Genomic DNA, 26,686 nt, shown 5'->3' with positions numbered 1-26,686 from the left:
ATTCAAACTTTTCATTCTTTTTGTAATAATGTCCATAATCCTCTATTCCTTTTAGATATCTTAGTGTTATCTTTACCATCATCATATGATTTTCCTTAGGATTCACAAAAAATATTGCAACAATCCAAACTTCTAATGCAATAATTGGTTTTCTATGAACAACATATTGTATATTTCCAATCATTGATCTATACAATGTTTAGTTCATATCAGTAGAATCATCATTTGTAGATACCTTATGTCTAGTAGCCATAGATGTGCCAATCGGCCTTGAATCTTCCATCCAAAAGTTTTTAGTATCTCCTTGAAATATTTGGATTGAGTAGTGTAGATATGTTTCTTTATCTGATATTGTAAACCAACAAAGAATTTGATTTCCCCAAACATAGAAGTTTCAAATTCCTTCTACATCTCATTATCAAATGATTAGCATAATGCATCTTGTTGTTCAAATATGACATCATCCATGAATATTTAAGCTAATAACATCCCTTTACCACTTCCAATTTTCAAATACAGATTATTGGTATCATTAGTTCTTACAAAACTAATCTTTACCAAATAATTGTGTAGCCTTTCATACCATGCTCTAGGGGTTTGTTTTAGTCCATATAGTTCTTTGTGTAGTTTACATACCATGTTCTTCCTGCTAGGATCAACAAATCCTTCTAGTTGTTCAATGTGAACCTCTTCTTCTAGCATTCCATTCAGAAATGTAGATTTGACATCCATTTAATAAACTTTAAATCCTTTGTAATTAGAATATGAAAGTAGAGGTCTAACTCCTTCAAATCTTGCAACTAGGGAAAATGTTTCTCCATATTCAATGCCTTATTCTTGTGCATATCCTTTGCTTACCAATCTAGTCTTGTTCCTTGTAACTTCTCCTTTCTCATTTAGATTATTCTTGAACACCAAATTTGTTCCAATAATATTCTTGTCCTTTGGTCTAGGCACTAGTAACCAAATTTGTTCTTCTCTATTTTTTCAATTTCTTCATTCATTGCCTGAATCTAATCTTCATTATCTAAATCATCCTTCACTATTTTATGTTCAAAATCACAAAGTAAACATTTATCACTTCTTAGTATTTTACTTTTCATAACTCTAAAATCTTTGTTTTCAATGATTAGTTTAGGTGCATGATGTCTTCTCACATATTTTTCTAGTGTAGGCTCTTTTCTTCTTTCTTCTTCTTCAAGTTTATCTTGAAATTTTATTTCAAGATCAATTTGTATCTCTTCTTGTATTTCTGGTTGCTTAAAATTTTCTTCCTAGTGTTCAATAACTTTTTCTTGTATCTCAACATCATTCTGCTAACACTTGACACCTACAGTTTGTGGTTTGACAACTTGTTGGTGCAACTAGGCATTCATAGTTTTCTGTTGCTTGGTACCCTTTTTCTCTAGCTCAGATAAGTTTCAAGGAACACCTTCATTGAAATATATGAATGTGTTGTAATCTTTAGGTTCTATCTTTCTTTCAATTTCATTCTTTTTTACCACAACTTTTTAAGTGATAGAATTCAAACACTTATAAAATTTTATTTTAGTGGAATATTCTAGGAATATGGCTTGATCAAGTTTTTCATTTCTATTATCCTTTAGTATATAGAATTATCTCCCAAATACTTTAAAATATTTGACATTAGGGTTTAATATTTTTGCCTTTCTTGACTTGTACTCAATTCAAATTATAGACTATTGTACTTACAACTTCTCTCCAATATTTCTATGATAAATTCTTCTCCATCATCAGTGGTCTAGTACAATCCATGGTTGTTTTTTTCCTTCTTTCATCTCTTCCATTTTGGGGAGGGGTCTTAGGTGCTGACATCTGTCTCTTGATTCCGCTATCATTACAGAATATGTTGAATTCATTAGAGATAAACTCTCCCCATCTATCAGATCTCAAGAACTTTATATTTTTACCTATTTCCTTTTCAACTCTTTCCAGATACCACTTAAACATTTGAGAAACATAAGATTTTTCTTTAAGAAACATGATAGTCATCATTCTAGAGTAGACATCAAGAAATAGAATTAAGTATTTATCTCCATAGTAGCTTTTCACTCTAATAGGTCCACAAAGGTCAGTATGAACCAATTCCAATATATCATTAGATGAATATCTCTAGCTCTTGAAACTAGACTTTGTCATTTTTCCCAATTGACATTGTTTACACATAGCATTATCATTTTTTATCAATCTTGGTAATCCTCTTACTCTTTTTATTTTACTAATGCTTACCAAATTATCAGAGATCACATGACATAGCCTCTTATGTCATAGCTATATATCATAAAATTGTGCAAACAAGCAAGTCTCACCAGTTAAATCTAGATAGAACAATTTACCTCTTATCTGTTCTCCACTTCCAATTAGTTCATCATTTGCATCAAATATCTTGGCTTTATTGTGATGAAATTTAACTCTGTATCCTATTTTGTTCAACTATGAAACACTCAACAAGTTATAGTTAAGTCCTTCAACCCAAAAAAATTGTCACACTTGATCTTATCAGTCAATTTTATTGATCCTTTACCTTTCACAAGATATGGTGCATCATTACCAAACTTGACACAATTACCTTTATATTGTGCCATGGTTTCAAACTTACTTTTATCACTAGTCATGTAATGTGAGTTGCCACTATCAATTATCCATGTATCACATTTACTCAGATATGAAATTAATGTGGTTTTCTCATCTTCATCAAAATCTCCTTTCACATAAACATAGACAACTCAAAATTTTCATTGTTACTATAGACTCATTGTCAGTATCTTCTTCAGAAATGTAACAAGATTTCTTACCTTTGTCTTTGTAGTCCTTGTTTCTTCTATTATCTCTATCATCTCTTCTTCTTTTATACTTGCTTTCTTTCCTTTCATCCTTGTCTTCTATGTTAAGATACCTTGCAACAATATGAGCAACTTTGTTGCACAAAAATCATATTATAGGAAGTTTACCTTTGAGTTTTTCTTTACCTCTTTGAAGTCTTCTAGCCATTAATTCTTCAAGCTTATCAAGATCAACAACAAAGATATCACTATCGCTATTCATACATTTCCCTTTTCCTTTCTTGTTAAGAACCAATTGATATTTAAAATCTAATTGAATAGTAGTAGTACTAAAATTACCAAAGTAGTAAGTATACCAAGTAATCCTTTCAAAGTCAAATTGTTATAGGGGTACATCCTAGTTCTTGTATTGCAAAAAATCTAATAGAATAAATAGGAAGTGGGGTTCTCAGTACCTTTCTAATCATAGTTTCATCATCAATCTTTCTATTAGATCCTCTTATAGGATTCACCACCTCTTTGACTCATCCACAATGTTGAGCAATGGTTTCACCTTCTATCATTCTTATTTCATCAAAATTTCCACCCAAGCTTTCTAACTTTTCTTTTAAAACATTTTTCTCCTACATAGATAGTCTAGAGTGTATCCCACATTTTCTTAGTAACAGTGCACTCCTTTATGTCATCAAACTCAGTATAGCTTAGGGTTGATGTAATCTCCAACATTGCGTAATTGTGTTCTTGCTTCTCTTTCATCTGCTGAGTTGTCAAAGGCCTTGGTATCTCTACATATGCATGTTCCACATAGTGTATTGCACCTTCTCCAATTCCTCCTAGATATAACTTCATCAAACTCTTCCATGCAAGGAATTTTTCCTTGTTTAGTCCTAGTACCTCTTTTTTGTATATCTTGATCTTTAGCTTCAAGTACCTTAAAACTTTTCTCTACAAGTACCAATGCTCTAATACCAATTGTTAGAATGATTTAGAATAATAGAGGGGGGGGGGGGGGGGGGGTAAATAAGTTATCCTTAGGTACAAATGTACAAATTAAAATTTTAATCACTTAAAATACTTCAGATCTAAACATTTAGTAACTTAGACTCTATAGCAAACATTTAGTAACACAAAACTTTTAGTCGACTACCTTAATAGTAACAAACTTTGCATAATCTAAAATATTAATAGTAAAACATCTCACATAACATCCACTAAAGTATGACACTTAGGATTAAATGTGGGAACCCAATTTGGAAAAAACCACTAGTAACATGCTACCAACTTTCACTCTTTTGAAGTGAGCTCTATAAGAAGCCAACCCTATCAAAGTTTAGAAAACACACTGTTAATGTGACCTTGTTAAAGGATTTAATCACCTTGTTAAGAATAGTCTTGTTAGAAGGCTTTAGAAAAATGCCACCTTGATTAAAGGATTTAAAAATTATTTTTAGGTCAACCTTGATTAAAGAATATTTTTCCACTTCCAGTCATGATGAATCTTTTAAATCTAGTGATTTAAAAAATATGCCCTTAAGCAATGGGGGGAATAAGAACTCTTTTGACACCTTTGTTGATTTATAATTTAAGATATGTTCAAAAAAGTATGGAATCTCATTCTTTCTCCACATCCTCTCAAATATATTCTCCTACTAATCAAGAACTTGTTTTACCTAAAATTCTTCATGCTAAGGTGATTACTAGGCCTAAACATAGAAATAGACATAGTAAAAAACTTATGAATCTTCCATTTTACATGTATCACCATTATCATGATCACCCTACTAATAGTTGTCAAGCTTTACATCACAATATCCAACAACTCACTAATAATGAGGTTCTACACATTTGTCCTTGTAATGAGCTCTCTTTTATTTATGATTTCTTTAAATTATATTTATGTCCCTATTATGTTTCTCCATGCCATGTAAAATTGTTGGTCTTCTTTTTGGGGGCTCATTGTCATATATGGTTTTCTTTGTGAGTAGCATATAGGTTTTTTTTTCTCTTCTCTTTTTCCTACACTTGGGGGCAAGGGAATAATGTCCTTCATTTTCACTTTCTTATGGATCCATTATTTCCTTAGGTTGAATATTATTTGTTTATCATGTGACATTCAATATTACATCATTTTCAATTAGATTTTCATGGTCAATAGATAACTTACCTTGGAGTCTCATAATAGTGTATCCTCTCTCTTAAGGACTTCATGTCTTGCATGGTGTCTCTGCATTTTACCCTTCCATGAAATCATAGGAGTTGTGAGCTATTTGGTTTGGACTAGGTGCTACTTTTGGATACTATCTTGATGCCAACATTATTTTATCCTTCTTTTTCACTTCCCTAAGATGCCAAAATAATAAATTATTTTTTAATCTTAAGGGTGGGGGCCGAGTAAGGGGGGGAATAAAGGTCCCCTTATATTTTTCATATGTTTTATTTCTCAAAAACATCATACAACATACACTAGCATGACACAACTAGCCAGGGATAGATACTCTCTCTTTATACATGTCTTGGATTGGTTGACTAGCACCCCACATACATTTGCTAGACCATTTTACCTATCCTAGTGCACACATAAGACATTCTCATATTTTAGGAGTACCATATCATGAGAGTGTAAGGAAAATTTGTGAAGTGGTTATCAGGAATGCAAACCCACTAGACCATTCAATCCTCCCCTTTTCTTCCCTTTGTAGGATTGGCTTTTGGGAACATAAATCTCCTTTAATTTTGTTTTATGGGATTCAACATTAGGCACACAAACCCACTAGACTATTCAATCTATCCTCTTTTGTGTGATTCACAATAAGGAACATAAACCTTATTGGGTAAGTTGATCACCCCCTTCCCCCTTCTCTCTCTCCATTTCCTATTAGTTACATCTCTCTTACTATGATTTTGGGATTTTATGAAGAATCAAGTTTATTAGGGGAAAGTATGGATCCTAAGTATGACTCAGAGTTCTTTAGCCTTTTTGGCTTGGTATGATTTATAGGTTATTTTAAAATCTAGACATTGTTCCTAGCTTGATGATTTATTTATCTCCTAGGTTGTGATAAGATCATATTTTTATTTTTATCTACTTTACCATGAGTTTGAGGCAACTCAAACTCCTGCTAAAGTGGGGGCTGAATATACTATCTTAAAATGGACACACTTGCTTTTTAAAACCTTTTAGCACCCTTTCCATAATTCCTTTCTCAAACAATGGATGGACCTATGCTCAATGTTTCTATTTTCTCTCTCCCCCTCCTTTCATTATTCTTTATCATATCTCTCCTTGTGACATGGTCTTCTAGGCATTATTTTGTCACCATTTTGACCATATATATCTCTTAATTAGTCTACCATCTTCTAGTTTCACCTAAACCATATTCTAGAGATTTTTGTGCCCTTTTTGACCTATTCAATAACACTAGGTCCACCTATACTAGGTTAACCTAGAATATGTCAACCTAGACTAGGTTGATCCAAGTTGACCTAGTCCCTGGTGATTGCTGATTTCAAAGCCTGAAAGTCCTCAAGTTTTCCAATTAATTAAGTTTAGTCCCCACTCGACCTAAGTTGTTTTCTTGCCAAAAAACTAGTATAAAAGGAGGCTTGGGGTCTTCATTTCCATATCTCATCTCATTATCACAATAGTTCCACAAGGCATCAAGAAAGAAAGGCAAGGAGTTCAAGCATTCAAGTATTCAAGCAAACAAGTCTTCTTGAAGCATTCAAAGATTATTTTTTGGCATTTCATCTTCAAGGTCTAGAATATTTTTGGCCATAAAGGGAGGAATCTACATTGAAGTATTCAATATATTCTTCATTAAGGAACATTTACATCTATGGCTCCATGATGTGGTTATGGTGGACCCATTTCAGTTGTCGATATATCTTATATCCTTCATACCAAATTCAAGATATACAACATACATCATGATAAATCCTTATTGATAGGGTTTATACAAGAAAGGTGAATATTTACATTTACCTTGTTTCCTTTACATTTAAATTTATCATTTATGGTTAATTCCTTAACCTAGGGCTTGACCAAGACAAGCCCTTCCCCAACAAAACCCCCCAAAAACCTTGTTTTATGTGTTGATTTGTAGGATCTTAATGAATGGATTGTAGATATGGACCCTAATTTCCATGAGATTTATAGAGAAGTTAGTTTCAAGTTGCTGAAAAATGTCAACCTAGTTATAGGACATATTCCCAATTTAGCCTAGTATTCAGTCTCTATTTTTGAGGAGATTTATGGGTTTTTTCCTTTTGTCATTTTATTCTAAGATCATGGATAGATGTTTAGATACAATTTAGATGTAGAAGTTTTGGGAAAAAATACATGATCCTCTACACATTTCTAGGTGAATCATTTATATTTTATTTAATTTCATATGTTTACCCTGGATTTATATCTTAATTGGGATAATTTACTTCACATATCATCTAGATTTACTTCATTTAAGCAATTAGTTCAATCCCACATTCACATTATTCTGTCAAGGGAGAAAAGAGAATAGTTTATTTTATTGCATTCCTCTTTATAATTTGAATTTAGTATTAGACCCTTCTTCCTTTAGGTCCTAGGTAATCTAATTTGGATCATAAATGTATTCATATTTGGAAATTCCACTCTTTCTCTCACACACATATTTGAATGGAATAAATGTCCTCAGAATTGGGATGCCAACAACCCCATTAAAGTTTCTCCCATTTTATGATTAAAATAAAAATTAAAAATGTATTTCATTTATTAAAGTTCATATAGGTAAGGTTTTGAGGGATTTCTAGTTACAACCAATCCAAATAGATTCAATTATAAAACAAATATTCATGTATGTAAAATTGATGCAAGTAGTGGGTGTAAATACCAAATACTCTCACAATTCCTTCCTTGAGCTTCTCCTAATCTCTACCAATAATTCTCCAAGTCCCTCATGAACTACCACTAACTAGAGATGTGGTGAATGATCTTTTTATCCCTTCTCATTCACCTTCCAAACTCACCTCTACCTTCTAGATACACAAAAGGCCTCCAAAAGGCATCCAAACTTCACCTTACACCTTACTCCCTTGCACCCTTCAGGATCTCAAGTATTCCTACAATCATTTACACTTTTTTCCATCTTTTTCTAAGGTTTCAAGATTAGACAATAGGTTTTGGGCAGTCTACCAAACCTAAACAACAAACTTTCTTGGGAGACCTAATCCGGGCTCTTCCTTGTAGCCCTATTTCATTGTCTCATCCCTAAAACACACAAATATTACAAAGGACATGCTAAAAAAAATTGAGGAATCTTTCATAAGTCATTGAGCCCTAATTTTTTTTAAAATATGGGATTTATGTTTGTCCTCCTTACCCATAAACTAATGAGCCCTAATTTAGGACTAACAAGGGCTAATATCATAGTTTTCTCTAAAACTTGCTTAGCTCTATATAGAAATTCACAAATGACCATGCCAAAACCTAGGGAATCTCAAAACATGTCTAACTCCATGACTTCAAGCATCCATACCTCTCATACTGATCTCTACAATGCTTTCTTTGACTATTTATTTGCTAAGCACATGAAGATGCTTAGACTATTGACCTCCAAAGGACTCCAAGATAGTGGGTAGTTTGAAAATAAACTATAAACATTGAACTCCATCCTATACCCCTTCTGCATACTAATTTTTAGGATTCTCTATTGTGGGGTTTAGGAGAGAGGGTCCATTTCGCCTCAAACCCTAGCTATAGGTTAGGGTAACCAGTGTACAAAAAAATTCCAATACTTTATGCCAACATATTTACAATGATCAAATGATTTAGAAAATCTCATATAAGTCAATGAGAAACTATATATATGTTGAAATACTTTAGAATAATTGAGAGGGTGGGAGGGTGAATCAGTTATCCAAGGTCAAGATCTATAAATAAAACTTTTCACAGCTTAGTGAATCCATAAAACATTTATCTTCATGCATGCATCCATTAGATTATGCTATCACTTAAAACTAGTAGGTAATTGTTAAATCAACTTGTAGAAATGTAAACATCAAGCATAACAAATTCATCAAAACAATTGACACAATTATTTATGTAGAAACACAATTTGGAAAAAACCACCTATAACATGCTACTCTTTCTCACTCTTCTGAAGTGATGCCCTATGAAAAGCCAACCCTATTAAAGGTTACAATACACATTGTTAAATGTGACCTTGTTAAAAGATTTCAATCACCCTATTAGGAGTGAGCATTGTTAGAGGACTTTAGACCATTCACTTGGAATGTCACCCAGTTAAAAGATTTACAAATGACTATTAGGTCAACCTTAATCCAAAGGATTTATCCTAGATTGATACAATTGTTAGAGAGTAACAGTAAGGCTTGATCTAATAACAACTTAAAACTCCATTTGTAGATTACAAATCTCTATTTTAATCCTCCATTCTACTTGGCCTTCACTCATTGCAGCTCTAATAGCTTGTTTACCCTTTAAGCATTAATATCATTAAGCCTTCTTGCTTAACATACCATTACAAACTCTTCTCTTAGGTCACTTGATGAAACTAAACCCTTGACTCCTTGTCTTCCTTAGGTTCTGACACATGAAAACCTTTGCTTCTAACCAGTCATTCATATAAATAGGAAATTAAGATCTTTTCCCACTCATTCTCCATCATCTAATTTAGAGTTAGGATAGATTAGGTAGGATACAACAAATCTACCCCATGTTCCATATCTCTTCTATAAACTTCTCCATTAATCCTCTTTGAATTTGCCTAAAAATGATTTACTTTGAATTTTGTGCCTTTAGCTCATCAATCTTATCTTCCACCTAGTTCACATAATCCAAGAAAACAAACTTGTTAGATTAGATCCATCGAATTCATGATCTTTTAAATAATGCAACCACTTGACATTATCTAGCTTCTGATGCTTGACACATACTACATTTCGTAACATCCTCTGTAAAATCACTCAGCATGAACTAAAGTTTACTGGTGCTCAACATCAACTAAAATTTACTCGACATCCACTATTCTACTTGGCATACACTAGAATAAGCATTTACTCACCTCCAACTATTTTTTGCTCACCTTGCACTAACTTTTCTCGGCAGCTACTATCCACTTGGTCAAGCTTGGCAGACAAACTTTGTGTAACTTATTCTTCTAAACTTTTTTAGTGTAACCAACCTTTGTAACCTTAAGTAGATTATCAATACATCATATTATCACTATCTTAACTAATTTTTGTTCTTCTTTACATAAGAATAACTCAACCTTTCCTCTAGGTGCTATTGTTACATATTTTGATCAAATCCTCTTCATCAATCAAATAAGTGGTAACACTTAAATCTAATAAGTAGTTGTCTTGCCAATAAATAATAGGTTTGACATCAGTGACAAAAAAATGATTGAAACATATTGATCATACTTATTCAACATACTTTGTTCTCAACAATCTCCCTCTTTATATTGTTTTCAATCTATTCTCAAAAATCTCCCTCTTTGGCATTGATGGAAAACCAAATTGATCAACCAAACTGACTATGTTAAAACAAAAAGACAATACCAAAAAGAAAATGATTCCTTGTATTTAAATCTCTCCATCTATCAACAATTTCCATGTTCTTGTATCCCCCTCTTACAAGATAGATGTTAGGATTTCTCTATCTTTGTTCTCCCTTTGAAAAGTAAATCTCCCTCTAAGATAAGTAAATCTCTCTCTTGATCATTCCCTTGATCAATAATTATCTCCCTCTTCTATATTCTCCCTCTTTGACAATAATGCCAAAGACTTGTCATCTTAACATGCAGATATAAGCTTCTTTAGTTTCTCTAGTTTCTCTCTCTATCACCTTGCTTGTGACTGATTTGTAGTTTTAGCTCTTTGATTACTTTAGGTAGCTCCTAAAATAAGATCCACTACATCAATGTGTAACATATGAACATCAATGTGTAACATATGAAAATCAACTTGTTTGATGTAGGGCACTCATCTTATTACTTAGATAGCCTTTGATAGGGGTATCATCCCTAGTTTATGTCTTAGATACTCATGAGCATCCTTAGGTAATTCTTTTGTGAAGATATCAACAATTTTCTCTTTATGTTAATATATTCCATCTTCACCTCTTTATCTTGAACTAATTCTCTCAAGTAATGATATTTGATTGCAATGTGCTTAGTCTTTGTGTGCATCACAAGATTCTTTGATATATTGATAGCACTTGTATTGTCACAATAAAGTGTCACTGGTTATGTGATCTCTTCCTTCATACCTTTGAGTAACTATTTGATCCATACAATGTTTTTACAATTTACAGCAGTAGCAACATACTAAGCTTCAGCAATAGATTGTGAGGTGTAGTTTTGTTTCTTGCTAATCCATGTTACCAACCTCTTGCCTAAGAAAAATGCTCCTCCACTAATGCTCTTTCTGTCATCAATTTTTCTAGCCCAATCAACACCAGTGTAGGCTCTTAATTCAAATTTCTCAATCTTCTTATAGTATAGACCATACTCCTCTATTCCTTTCAGATATCTCATTATTTTTGTTACAATAATCAAGTGATCTCCATGGAATTAGTAGAAAATCTTGCAACTATCACTACAAATATACAACATTAGGTCTGCTATGTACTATATATTGTAATTTACCAATCATAAACCTGTACAATGTTTGATTCACCTTGGCTAAATCATTATTCTTTGACAACTTTTGTCCTATCACCATATGTGTACTTACTAGTTTGGAATCCTCCAATCCAAAAGTTTTTAGTATTTCCTTGACATACTTTGACTGAGTAATGTATATACCATATTTTATTTGATATACTTGCAAACCCACAAAGAATTTGATCTCTCCAAACATAGGTATTTCAAATTCTTGCTTCATCTGATTTGCAAAATCCTTACGTAAAGAAACTTGACCTCAAAATATGATATCATCAACACAAAATTTAGATAACAAAATACCTTTGCGTTTCTCTATCCTCATGTATAGATTGCTATTATCATCAATCCTTTCAAATCCAATCTTCACAAGATAGTTATGAAGTCTCTCATACCATGCTCTTGGTGCTTGTTTCAAACCATATAGATCTTTGTGTAATATTCATACCATGTTCTTATTGTTAACATCAAAAAATCCTTTTGGCTATTCTATGTAAATTTCTTTCTCTAATATGCCATTTAGAAATGCAGATTTAGCATCCATTTGATAAACTTTGAAATCTTTGTATGCAGAATAAGAAAGTAATGTTCTTACTCTTTCCAATCTAGCAATAGGGGCAAATGTATCTCCATAGTCAATTCCTTCCTCTTTGCATATCGCTTGTAAAATAATCTTGCCTTGTTCCTTGTGACTTCACCATTTTTATCTAGCTTGTTTCTGAATACCCATTTGGTGCCAATCACATTTTTATCTTTTGGTTTAGGAACTTAAGTCCATGTTTTATTTTTCTTAATTTTTTCAATCTCTTATTCCATGGCTTTACTCTAGTCCACATCTTCTAAAGAATCTCTTACTAATTTGGGTTCCTTCATGCTTAGGAAACATGTATCATTTCTCAATCTATTTGTTGTCATTGGTCTAGCATCTGTATCTCCAATAATTTGTGTAGTATGATGATGTCTTTTGATATATTTGGACAATCTTGGTTCAGCTCTAGTTTCTTCAATTTGTCTTTCAACTTCAGAGTCACTACATATATGTTGGTGAGGTAGTTCAACATCTCTTTCATGTACACTAATCTCAAAATCATAATGTGCATCAACTTCATTCTATAACTCATCATCTGAATGTAGCTCAGTTCTTGAATGCAACTTGGCATTCATAGTATGTGACTTGACAGTCACTAAAACTTGCTATTGGTTTGTAGCATGATTTGAAACATCTTCTTTAGTATAAATACCTTCATAAAAGTATACAAATTATTTGTATTCTTCTAGTTCTTTCATAGGATCAGCCTCATGTGCTTTTGTATATTCATCAAAATTTACATTTGCACTTTCCACAATTTTATTAGTGTTTGTATTTAAACACTTATAAGCTTTACTTCTTGTAGAATATCCTAAGAATATATCTTCTTCACTTTTTGCATCTAGTTTGCCAATCTTGAATTCTTTAAGAATGTAACAATTGCTTCTAAATACCTTAAAGTATTTTACATTGGGTGAGTATCCATACCATAGTTCAAAAGGTGTTGAATGAGTACCTTTCTTGACTTGCACATGGTTCAAGGTATAGACAACTGTACTTATAACTTCTCTCCAGTATTTCAAAGAAATATTTTTCTCCATCATGAGTGTTCTAGAATAGTCCATTATAGATCTATTCCTCCTTTCAGCTATTCCATTTTGTGGAGGGGTTGTAGGTGCAGATGTTTGTCTTTTGATTCCTTTGTCATTATAGGATATCTCAAACTCATGTGATGTAAATTCTCCCCCTCTATTAGATTTTACACACTTAAGAATTTTACCTATTCCCTTCTCAACTCTTGCTAAGTACCACTTAAACAATTGGAAAGAATTAGATTTCTATTTTAGAAACATAACTGTCATCATTTTAGAATAGTCATCAACAAACAACATAATGTACTTATCTCCTTTGTAGCTTTGCACACCAATTGGTCCACACAAGTCAACATGAAAAATTTCTAGTATTCCTTTAGAGGTATGAGTTTTACTCCTAAAACTTGACTTTGTCATTTTGCCTAACTGACATTGTTTTCAAATACATTATTAGGCTTCTTCAACTTAGGAAAAATTCTAATTTTTCTCATGTTACTAATACTGACTAGGTTATCAAAATTGATATGACATAACCTTTTGTGCCATAGCCACACATCATCAAATTTTATAACTAGACAAGTAGCATCCTCTATATCAAGATAGAATAGATTACTCCTAGTTTGATCACCCTTTCCAATCAATTTCCCATTTGTGTCATATATCTTAGCAATCTTGTTTTCAAACTCAACCTTACATCCCAAATTATTCAGTTGTGACACACTTGACAAATTATAGTTAAGTCCTTCAACATAGTAAGCATTGTCACATACTATCTTATCTGTGAGCTTGATATAATGTTTTACTTTTAGCAAACATGGTGCATCATTACCAAATATTACAATATTTCCATCATAACAATTCAAGGTAATGAACTTACTTTTGTCTCCAGTCATGTGATGTGAACACCCACTATTAAAGATCCATCTGTCATTCTTGTTCACACAAGTCACAAGTGGAGTTGCCTCATCTTCATTAGATTTGTCCTTAATTGCAATGTACACCACTTCATCATCATGTTCATCAGATTCATCTCTTGTTTCCTCTTCAACAATGTAGCATGAATTTTTTCCTTTGTCTCTGTAGTTCTTGCTATCTTCATCTCTTCTACTCTTGTATTTGTCACCACCTCTATAGTTCTTCTTCTCTAGACATCTAGCAACAATATGACCAACCTCATTGCAATTGAAACAAATGATAGGTAATTTACCTTTTGTGGAATATTCTTGCTAGTAGTGCTTCAAGTTATTCTACATCCTCCTCATCTATATCACTGTCACTAGACACATACTTCTTTTTCTTCTTTTTCTTCTCATCAAGTTCCTTCAATGATACCTTGGCTTTGAAAGCAGATTCAATACTTTTAGGTTTGTAATTATCAAAGTTAGATAGCTCAAAAGTAGTGAGTCTACCTACTAGGCCTTTAAGTGATAGACCATTCCCTAGTATGCATCTTAGTTCTTGAATTATAGAAACTCCAATAGCATATATAGTCAATAGTGTTCTTAAAACTTTGCTTAGCACAATATCATCATCTATTTTACTAGTAGCTCCTCTTATTGCATTAATAATTTCTTTTATCCTTGCAACATATTGAGAAATATTTTCATCCTCTTCCATTCTCATATCAACAAGCTTACCTTTGAAACTCTCAACTTTGGCTCTTAGAACATTTGCATCTCTACCATAGATAGTGGTTAAGGCATCCCACATTTTCTACACTGTCAAGACCTTTGATATCATCAAATTCAACATAGCTAGGGTAGAGGCAATCTCCAACATTGTCTGATTATGTTCTTTCTTCTTTGTAATATCCTTAGTAGTTGGGGATCCAGTAGGGTTAACATGCTCAATGGTAATGGTAGATTGTGCATGATCTCTAAGTCCTCCAAGGTGTAGCTTCATCAAAATTTTTCATGCAGGAAAGTTATCTCTATTGAGCTTGGGTACTTCTCTTTTTGACATCTTGATCTTTGTGCTTCTAGTACCTTTAAACTAGTCCTCTAAAGCAGATGGCTCTAATACCAATTTTTGGAATACTTTAGAATAATTGAGGGGGGGAGGAGGGGTGAATTGGTTATCCAAAGTCCAGATGTATAAATAAAAATTTTCATAGCTTAGTGAACCCATAAAATATTTATCTTCATGCATGCATCCATAAGATTATGCTATCACTTAAAACTTGTAGGTTATTGTTAAATCAACTTGCAGAAATGTAAACATGAAACATAACAGATTCATCAACACACTTGACACAATGATTTACATGGAAACCCAAATTGGGAAAAACCACTAGTAACATGCTACTCTTTTTCACTCTTCTAAAGTGATGCCTTGTGAAAAGCCAACCCTATTAAAGGTTACAATACACACTATTAAATGTGACCCTATTAGGAGTGAGCATTGTTAGAGGACTTTAGACCATTCACTTGGAATGTCACCCAATTAAAGGATTTACAAATGACTGTTAGGCCAACCTTAATCCAAAGGATTTACCCTAGATTGATACAATTATTAGAGAGTAACAATAAGGCTTGATCTAATAACAAATTACAACTTCATTGGAAGATTACAGATCTCTATTTTAGTCCTCCATTCCACTTGGTCTTCACTCATTATAGCTCTGATAGCTTGTTCACCCTTCAAGCATTCATATCATTAAGCCTTCTTGCTTAATATGCCATTGCATACTCTTCTCTTAGGTCACTTGATGAAGAAAAACCCTTGACTCCTTGTCTTCCTTAGGTTATTACACATGACAACCTTTACTTCTGACCAATCATTCCTACAAATAGTAAATTAAGATCTTTTGCCACTCATTCACTATCATCCAATTTAGGGTTAGGACATATTAGGTAGGTACAAAAAATCTACCCATATTCCATATCTTTTCTAAAAACTTCTCCTTGAATTTTCTTTGAATTTTCCTAAAAATGATTTACCTTGAATTTTGTGCCTTTAGCTCATCAATCTTAACCTTCCACCTGGATCACATAATCCAATAAAACAAACTTGTCACCTTAGATCCATCAAATTCACGATCTTTTAAATAGTGTAGCCACTCGACATTATCTAGCTTCTGATGCTTGACACATACTACATTGCTCGACATCCTTTGTAAAATCACTCGACACAAACTAAAGTTTATTGGTGCTCAACATCAATTGAACTTTACTTGGCATCCACTTTTCTACTCAATATACACTAGAATAAGCATTTACTCACTCCAACTGATACTTTCCACTTGGTCAAGCTTGGCATACAAACTTTGTGTAACTTGTTCTTCTAAACTTTCTTAGTGTAACCAACCTTTGTAACCTTAAGTAGACTATCAATACATCATGTTATCACTATCTTAACTAATTTTTGTACTTCTTTACATAAGCATAACTCAACCTTTCCTCTAGGTGCTATTGTTACATCTTTTAATCAAATCCTCTCCATCAATAAAATAAGTGGTAGTACTTAAATCTTATAAGTAGTTATCTTGTCAACAAACAACAGGTTTGACATTAGTGATGAAATACTAATTAAAACATATTGATCATACTTCAAAATACCTTGTTCCCAGAAATCTCCCTTTTTATATTAGTTTATCCTCAACACTATATTGAAACATGTACAAACTATTACCAAAAACAATCAGATGTCAAAACTGTACTTACTATCTTGCACATAATTTCCCACCAAAAACTTGGAATTGCTTTATTACTTCAGCTCACCCATTCAACAACCCTTCCCTTGGTTGGAATACATCAAGATATAGGTCATATCATTGAACCTTTCACCTTCTTACATGTTTGATCAACTATTCAAAGGCCATGATCATTTGTCTTCCAAAAATTGTCAAAAAAGTTATAAAATTTCTGAACAACAAAAATTATTGCATGACAAAATTAATTTTGACAAAATATTCATGTTTAATGCTTCTAACCTCTAAAAAACCTCAAATGGATTCAAATATATACTAAAACACAATAGACTCAATATAGACATGAAAATGCATATCTTTTGTCAAATCCCAATGTTGACCAATGTTGACTAATGCAAACCTTGAACATAGGTCTTATTACAAACATGATAAAAAATAGCTTATATGAATACTAAAGATTCTTGAAACCTAACATACTATTTTATGTCAACTCAGACACTTATTGCCATCCTAACACATTAAAATTATAGTTTGACCTAACTGGTCAGGATCTTGGGCCCTTGCACCCTTGCACCATACTCTCATAGTTGAAGAACTCAAGTCCCTTGAGTTTCCATGTGCTAGAGAGTGGTGCCATGTTTCAAAATCTCTTCCTCTGTCATCCATATTTCTTCTGCCTCTAATAGGTCTTTCCATTTCACTAGGTACTCATTGTAGGTTTTTTTTCTTGTCTTCTTGACTATTTTGGTGTCTGGTATGCACTCCAATTGCAATGGTTTGTTGAGTGGTAATTCCTTCACCTATTCTATGTTAGAATCTACCTTATTGTCACTATCTAGAGTCATTATGCTACTGTCCCCTTTGAATAATGTAAGGTTTTCCACATTGAAGATGGGTGAGATACCTATCTGTTGTGGTAATTCAAGCTCATATGCATTTTTTCCATATTTGTGCAAAATTTTGCATGGACCAATTTCCTTTGTTTGGATTTTACTACCTGGTCCTTTAGGTAACCTATCTTTGTTGAGAAATGCCATGACTTGGTCACTAGCCTTGAAATGAATCTCCTTCTTCTTCTAATTTGCCTTGTCCTTATATTTTTCCTCTAACTTCTCTAGACAATCCTTTACTTGGTCATGCACTATCTTTATTAACTTTGGAACTATCTCCCCTGTGGCACTTCTTGACTTCATTTCATGTATATCCCTTAGTTCCATGGTCCCCCTTGGGTAAAACCTATATACTACCTTAGAAGGTCTTCTCCCTATGGATTTTTTAACTGAATCATTATAGGCATATCCTACCTCACTAATCACTTGATCCCAAAATAGACCATGTTACTTTGTTAAACACCTAAGTAAATTTCCTAAATATCTATTCACTACCTTAGTTTGGCCATCAGTCTAAGGGTGATAAGCTGATGAATAGGCTTGATGTGGGCCAAACTTCTTCCACAATGTTCTCCAAAAATGTCTAAGAAATTTTGTGTATCTATTAGTCACTATAATTATTGGTAGCCCATGAATTCTTACTATTTATTTGAAGAAAAGGCTTGAAATTTGAGAGGCATCATGATTGCTTCTATAGGTGGTAAAGTGAGCCATCTTTGTGAACTTGTCCACTAGCACAAACACCATGTCTACTCCCTTGGTAGTTTTAGGTAACCCAAGCACAAAATACATGCTTATACTATCCCAAGGTTTTGTAGGTATGGGTAAGGGTTGATATAACTCTACATTTGAGGATGTCCCTTTGGTTCTTTGACAAATTATGAAACTTTCAACAGATCTCCTCACCTCATTTTGCATTTTAGGCCAATAGTATAATCTTCCCACTTGTTCTAGTGTCTTTTCTACCCCAAAATGACCTCCAAGTGCACCATTATGCTTCTCTCTACTGATATTTTCCCTCATCCATGACTTAGGGATGCATAGTCTACTACCTTTGAACAATAAAGCATTCTGCAACACATAATCAGAGAAATCACCATGGAAATTGTTAGCATAACCCATTAAAGTCTTATAAGCTTCCCTAAAATTAGAATCTTCCTTATAAAGCTGGCCTTTGATCTTCTATAATCCCACATTCTACAATTTGACTTCTTGGATTGTAAGAACCCTTCTACTCAAAGCATCTTCCACCTTATTAGTAGTCCCCTTCTAATGCATTATAGAAAAAGTAAAGGCTTGGATTTGTTCCACCCACTTGACATGTCTATGATTAAGCTTGTCTTGTCTATTTAGGAAGATGAGGGTATACTTGTCAGTATAGACTATAAATTCTTTTGGCATGAGATAGTGCTTCCATTTCTTCAAGGCTTGTACCATGGAGTATAGTTCAATGCCATAAGTTGATTATTTCTTCTTTTCCTCTTTCAACTTATTTGAAGAGAATGCAATGGTATGATTTTCCTAACTTATGACTGACCTATAGTATTTTTAGTAGCATCACACTCCATAGTGAATACCTTATCAAAACTAGGTAACATTAGGGTGGGCAGTTCTACAACCTTCATCTTCAAAAATTGAAAACTCCTCTATGCTATTTTAGTCCACTTGAATTTGAAATTGACCCCTCCTTTGATGGTGTCAAGTATGGGAGCTACTATCCCACTGAATCCCTCAATGAATTTCCTATAAAATATTGCTAAGCCATGGAAACTCCTAACATCACCTACTACCCTAGGACTAGGCCAATTCAAAATAGCTTTTACTTTACTAGGATCCATTTTTTAGGCAATCTTTTGGTATAAAAAAACCAAGATAATGTTTGAATGTCTTAATGGAAATAATGCTTCTGAGGGGGGGGAGTGAATCAGAAGTACTAGCTTTTAGCCTATTTTTAAACCCTTAATAAAATATGATTGAAATGAACATGCATGCATATAAACATTAAGCAATCATGAGAAACAAATATGCATCACCACATAACACTTGAGATTTTGGTAACCCAGAAACCCTCCAAGAATAAGAAGGTAAAATTGGGGTGGGGATGATACCCACAAAATCACTGCAGTAATAATGTTTGACCACTTTTGATGGTTTGCCTTATTAAAGGCTTTACACTGTGTCAATAGTGACTTGGTTAAAGGATTTAAAAACACTTTACATGAAGTGTTACCCTGTTAAAGGATTTAATCACGTATTTAAAGGATCTAAAAAATAGCTATTAAGCTAACCTATCAACATAGGGTTTCCTTTCTAATACAATGGCTAGAGAGTATTAGGTATAATAAACTTGATAGCTTACAATCCTTGATTACTAAATTCAGGCACTCGATCTGCTTTCTCTGATCTTGATCCTCTAAGATCTAATATTCATTTATATCCCTTGCTTTGTTTTGATCAACTGAATGTCTAACTTTTGCTTTCTTCCTCTAAGTCTTTTTACTCTAAACTCTACTAGAGTTTTTCATGCACTCCTTCATCCATCTCATATACAATGAGATTTTGTCTTTCTTATTAAGACATTTGAAGACTTAGGGTTAGACATGGATCTTCAATCCATATTGAAACTCTGTTTCCCACTCATTTCTTGCACTTTTGTTATTGGTTGCATGCCTTCTCCATTTTTCTTATTGGCTGCATGTAGATTGCATAGGAAATACAAAATATTCAATCTTATCTGTTTAATCCTTCAAGATTCATCATATGTCGACCATAAAATGGTTTACATATGAGTTTGTGCCTTTTCAAACTCATATACACATTCTGTGTAACTTGGCACTTACTGATTCCTGATGCTCGACACATATAACAAAACTATCTTACTCGGCTCCTGTTGCGTTCTTGTTTTGCTCGGCATCATCTATGACTTGGCACCTAAATATTACTCAGCACTTGTATCATGCTCAGCATCTAAAGTCACTCGACACTTGATCTTCACTCGGTACCTGAAGGCTACTTGACACCTGAAGATCACTCGGTACCTGTTGGATTTTTTGACTCAGCTCATGCTGTGTCTCGACATACATAGTGTGCTTGGCTCAAAAGTGGTTAAGTGTGTTGGCACTCAAATGTCAAAATCACTAACAATCTCCCCCTTTGACATGAGTGACAAAAAAACTTAACTAAGCATTATTTACCTAACCTTATGAGTATATTCACTACTTTTCTTGGTATATATACAAAGGTTAAAGAAAACTTGATCAAAATTTTGTAACTTACAATATATATACCTCAAAATTATTGTAACTCCCCCTGAGTGGATTGTGCCATTAACTGTGATGTCTTGGTAACCAAAATGTTGTGTTGTATATGACTGCTAATATACTAAATGCTGATATTATATTAACTCCCCCTTTATCTTATCTCCCCCATTCTCTTTATCTCCCCCTTTTTGACACTTATATCAAAGGGTACTAAGGGTTAAGACCATATTTTTCCAAAAATGTACTATTTACCTCCATAATCATCCTCAGAGAAGCATCCCAATTACTCAAAGCAATTTCAAGAGATTTGTGCTAGATGACAGTCTCTACAGCAAGATGAACAAGTCCATCTAAAGTAGAAAGATTAGGATCTTTCTTGAGAATAGTTTTTGCATAGACCTATTCTTTATGGAGTACTTCCAAATGTGGGGTAATGGAGGATTGGAGCTGTATCAGTTTGGCCTTGATGGTGGCCTCTTCTACTATCAACACATCTACTTCTTTCTGTGTGTGAAGCATTTGAGAAAAATGCTTCTCACTTTGAGCTGGATCCTTAGGTAGCTACATGCTTGAAATATTTAGATTCCTCTCCAAGCTCATTATCTTCTGGTTGGTCTCTTGTGTGAAATATGAGAAGTCACAACTTTTGTACAATGAGAATATATTCTCAAGTACCTATTTGACCTTTTCAATTTTCTTAGCCAGTTCAACTTGTGATAATGCTATTTCATGTGCAATCTTCTCGTTTACTTTCCCTTGAAATTTCTTTTCAGACCATTCCATGAGTTTTACATTGGTCTCTTGGTCTTCACTTTGTACCTTTTCCACTATGTTGGCTAGTTGCTCCATTATGGGCTTTGTTTCATTAGGTACCTGTAAATTGAAAGCATCTAGAAATATATCCTTAATTTCTACTAATGCTTGTCTCTATTTGTACTCATACTTGAGTACCTCTTGCTTCTTCTTCCTTTCAAGTGCCTCTTGCACTTTAGTCATTTGGGCAATGGTCATGGTGTCATAGTCATACCTGGGAATGACTATTTATTCATCAAGAGTAGGGTATCCATAGTAAAGTACCCTTGCAATCTTGGTAGAACTCAAACTTGGTATAGATATCTGCAATGGTACTATAGAGCTCGACTGCTATAAAGTTTCAGTCAGAGTCCCTGTTCTAGGCAAGTTGGCCAATGTTTGAATTGCCTGCTGCTCCTTCTCCTTAGGGCTCTCCCCTTCCTTGTCCTATTCTTTTCTTCCTTAATCAATGATAGTTATCTTAAGCAGTGCACCTTGTGTTTGTGCTATAGATATAGAGGTATCTTTCTATCTAGTTTTCTCTTTTGCTGTCTCCCCTGTAGGTGTACTCACTAAAGTGTCAACCTTAGCAGTTGTATCTTTGACTTCATGCTCTTTAGGTTGAGTAATAGTAGATGTAGGACTTTGTGAAAGTGGTCCTTGTGGATGCACCTTTGCCTTGGTAATTTCAGCTACTGCCTTCTGCAACTCATCTACACTCACCAAAATAGGGCTAGTGCACAACTGTGATTGCAATGTTGTTTGGTGAAGAATCTTCTTGAGATCCTTTGCAGTGAGTGGATTGATGTTCTGATAAGAGGTGTTAGGAACATCCTTTATTTTTACAGATTTTGCAGGTGTAGTTGCAATATGTGGAGGACTAGGTGGTGGCAATTGGGTGTCTTGGACACTCTATTCTTGTTGCTGCTCCTGATCTATTGCCTGTTCACCTTCTTGGGCATCTTTCTCCACATCTTCCTTTTTTTCACTTTCATCAATGCCTTCTTGTTCATTTCTCCCTTCAAAAGGGTCCTCTTCTCCCTCCTTTCTTGTAGTCAATCCATAGATTACCTTCCATATTTGTGTTGACTTTTTGATAGCATCTTCAATTTGGTTCTGCAAGATACTAAACGCTCGGTATTTAGGTACAAATTTTCTTGCATATTTCTTGCTTGCCTTATTGATTTGACCTTTTGAAAGGTCTAGCATTACATGAGCCAAAGTTGACTCTCTTATTTCCTTTTCCATTTTGAGGTATTAATGCCACTTATTCTCAATTAATGTGCTTAGCTTCTTGGGTATTGAGTCATCAAGTTCAAGTGGAGTTGTCTTGAACTTTGCCATCATAGTGTAGATGGAATCCTCAACTGTATTTTGTTTTTCTATAGACAACTTATCAAACTTTATGGTCTTAAGACTAGATAAATCTACATTATCTCTAATATTATTACAAATGCTTTCTAATTTGGATGAAGTAGAGCATCTTACCACCTTAAATTGTTCTTCATTAGATTCCATTTCTTCTTCCTCCAACTCCTGTCATGCAACAAACTTTATTTTCTTTTGCTGTACAGGCCCACCTTGCTCTATTGCCTTCTTTTCTTGTTTCTTTTCTGCTTGGGTTTTTCCCCTTGTATCTGCCCTTGTAGTTGGCTTAGCTGGGCTATATTTTGTCACAATTTTCTGTGCCTTAGTCTGTGCAAATGGTTGCTTCTTTGCTTTCCTTTTCTTGGGCTTTGCCTTGGGTGCATCCTTCTCTACACTTTCCTCTTCTTTAGCATCTTCACCCATGCCTTGGGTTAATGCAGGTGGTCCTTGCTGTTGCTCTTCTTCTTCTCCTTCTGCTTCCTCATCCTCTTCATCACCTTCTGCTGTGCCTTCACCAAGTTTTTCCTTCAGCTTTTTAACCAATTTATCCTTTTTCTTGAGTGTGGAGGTAGTCTTTAACTCCATATTCACCTTGGACCTTACCACATCATAAGTGCCAAAGTGTGGGGCACTCTTGTCTATCTCTTCTGCCAATAATGTAGTTATTGCTGTAGATGCTTCATCTATGTTGATCTCATAACCAAAAGGCCTCAACCATCTCACCCTTGGTATGATGGCTTGTACATAGGTATAGTCAATATCTACAAGAAAACAAACATCATTTACATGTTTCTCCACTAAAGAAACTGGAATTCTAAGTCTTTGCTTCATTGGTTTCTTAAAATCTTCAAAATAACTCATCATCTGTGTGTCAAAATTATCTCCCATTTGTTCTATATATTCATTAATTTGGGCTATGATAGTTCTGTCATTTCTCCATGCAACTTTTCCAAAAGAAGGAAATTCATTCTGAACATAGAAGAATATACAAACCAAAATTGCACCAAATTTGCATTAGGCATCCTTTGTCCTTCTTATAGCTGCTAGATTTTCATTGATCTATTGTAGTTGCAATTCTGCAAGATCATAAGTATGATCCTTTTTCACCAATTTGTAACCTATATCTACTATAATAGATGGCATAGTATTGAGTCTACTGGATTGATAGAATTTATGGGCAATAACTCTAACAGCAAATTCAACAAGAGGATCTTGAATGATGTGAATTGTCATTCATCTTTTATTCCACTGTGTACCTGTGTTTTTCTCAATAACCTCCTTGGACTCACTTCTCAAGGTCTTGTACTAATCTAGGGTAGGATATCTAGTTACCATATGAATGATTCTTTTCGTGATCTTAGTGGGAACATCTTCGAGCCATAGACTACCATCATGAATTCTACTTAACACAAGTCTAATCCATTCTATTTTAAATACGGTGGGAAATCTCAAAGCTCGTGTTAAACCCTTCCTCTCAAAAAGTTTTTATTCATCCTTCAAAACTCCATCAACACACAACTTCTCATAGGCTTCCCTTATTTCCATATCTCATATGCCTCCTATCTTACAGTTATAGCATCTTCTTATGTCCTGAACCATTACAACTTTTGAGGGTATGTGGGAGAGGGCTCTGGCAGGATCGTTCTTATATGCAACTTCAGGGATGGGACAAAAAATAGGCTACTTAACCTCATTAGATACTAGCTGGACCTCAAATGACTCTTTGTCATGGGCTTTCTTAGAACTCAAAGCCATTTGTGCAAAGTAGGGTTTCCTTTACAAAGAAATATGAGACTGCGTAGCTTGACACAAATGAAAATACCCCAAGATCGATGAAAATGCATTGTAAGAGGTTGGAATCTACTTGGAACACTGCATTCTCTACTATGAAGTCACTCCACTCTCTTTCTCTTCTTTGTTTCTTGATTGCGATGAAGAAAAATGATTAAAATTGCAATAATATACCCTATTTCCATCGCTTTAAATGCTCAACTTCCCACTCGGCTTCTAAAGGATTTTTAACATTACTTAGCTTGCACTTCATTTCCACTTCACTCAGCTTCCATTGGAGTTATTCAACTCGGTCACTATTAGGAACTCGACACCCACTAGAGTTTTACTCGGCCTCTGAGAACAACTCGACAGTTTTGTAAGTATCTTCATATTATGACTTGGCATCTTTGCTTATGCTGATTTCTTCTTTTCAGTACTTCTTTGTCTTGGGACTAGTGTGTGATATAACCTTGTATATCAATCCCATGTACCTTTCTTATGCTTAGTTTAAAGTGTGATCACTTGACCCATTGGGTGAAGTGCTCCCTTCACTTGATGTGCTGCCCTCATTTTTCTTCTTCCATGTCTTATTCATTAGCCCTCTTATTTTCTTGACATCAATATTTTCTTTTCCTTTGTTGGATTTAGTTTTTCATGCTTTAGATCTTGTAGGACTGTTTCTGCTGATATGACTAGTTTTCAAGAAATTGAAACATGTGGTTTGGTTCAACCATCTTTTATAGTTCCCCTTGAAATGTTTTCTTATGCAATTTTGGGGTATATGTCCATATTCCTGACAATAATGACAGCTATACTTGGTGTTATAATCCCAACAATAGTGATTTTCTTTTGTTTTTTCTGGTTGATTTGATGTCCACATAGGCTTTGATCTACATTCAAATGCTCTATGTCCATACTTCTTACAATTATGACAATGTCCATCAAATCTTTGTGTCCTTGTGACTTTAGTCCTGCAATCTTGTGTCATATGTCCTTACATGTTGCACTTGTGATAGTAACCCTTGCTTTTGGGTGTGTTTGACTAATTGATTCTTCTACTCCTACACACATTCGTAGTATGCTCCTTTTTATTACAGTAATGACAGGTGGGTTTAGAATCCTTACCTTTGTCACTTCTTTTCTCAACACTCTTTGATGATTCCTCTACTTCAGTGCTGTTGTATCCAAGTCCTGATGTATCATGGGCTAATCTTGGGAATTTTAGAAACTGTTCAAAGTACTTGATGGCTTCACTTGACTTGTTGAGATTCTCTACTACCTCTTTTTCTCTATTCAATTCATTCTGTATCCTCAAAGTAGAGATCTCAATATCTTTCATATTGAGTTCATGATGAAGGTTCATCAGTTGGGCAAGTGTATCCATCTGCATGTTTGAGATCCTTATTAATTTAGTACATTTTTCTTCCAGTCTGTTTGCAAGATTCTTTTTGTCATCTTCCATCATGACTCTATCTTCAATTGCTCTTTTCTTTTGTTCAGTGATTTCACATAACATTATGGCCTATGATTCATGTTCCATCTTGAGAGATCTTATCTCTTCTGCTTGAACTCTATTTTTCTCCATCAGTTTTGCTATTGCTGCATCAAACTCTTTAGTGTCTCCATTGGAAAACATGTGTGGTGTCAATATCCTTGTAGTTTATATTATTTTCAGCTATGGCTATCTCCTTTCTTCTTTTCAAGGATTTTCTTAATTCCTCTCTAGCTTCCTCTACCTTGTGTAGAGCGAGATGCACATCTATCACCTGGTTCTCAATGATCTTTCCAAGTTTGAAAACTTCCATCTTTTAAATCTTTTCCTCCAAGATGTTAGGCTTCTTCTTGAGAGAACTAAGCTCTGATACCA

Source organism: Cupressus sempervirens, chromosome 6, assembly GCF_028749045.1.
Source record: "Cupressus sempervirens isolate cs-2001-9-10 chromosome 6, ASM2874904v1, whole genome shotgun sequence".
Classification (NCBI taxonomy): Eukaryota; Viridiplantae; Streptophyta; class Pinopsida; order Cupressales; family Cupressaceae; genus Cupressus; species Cupressus sempervirens.
This window is presented reverse-complemented; position numbering follows the sequence as displayed.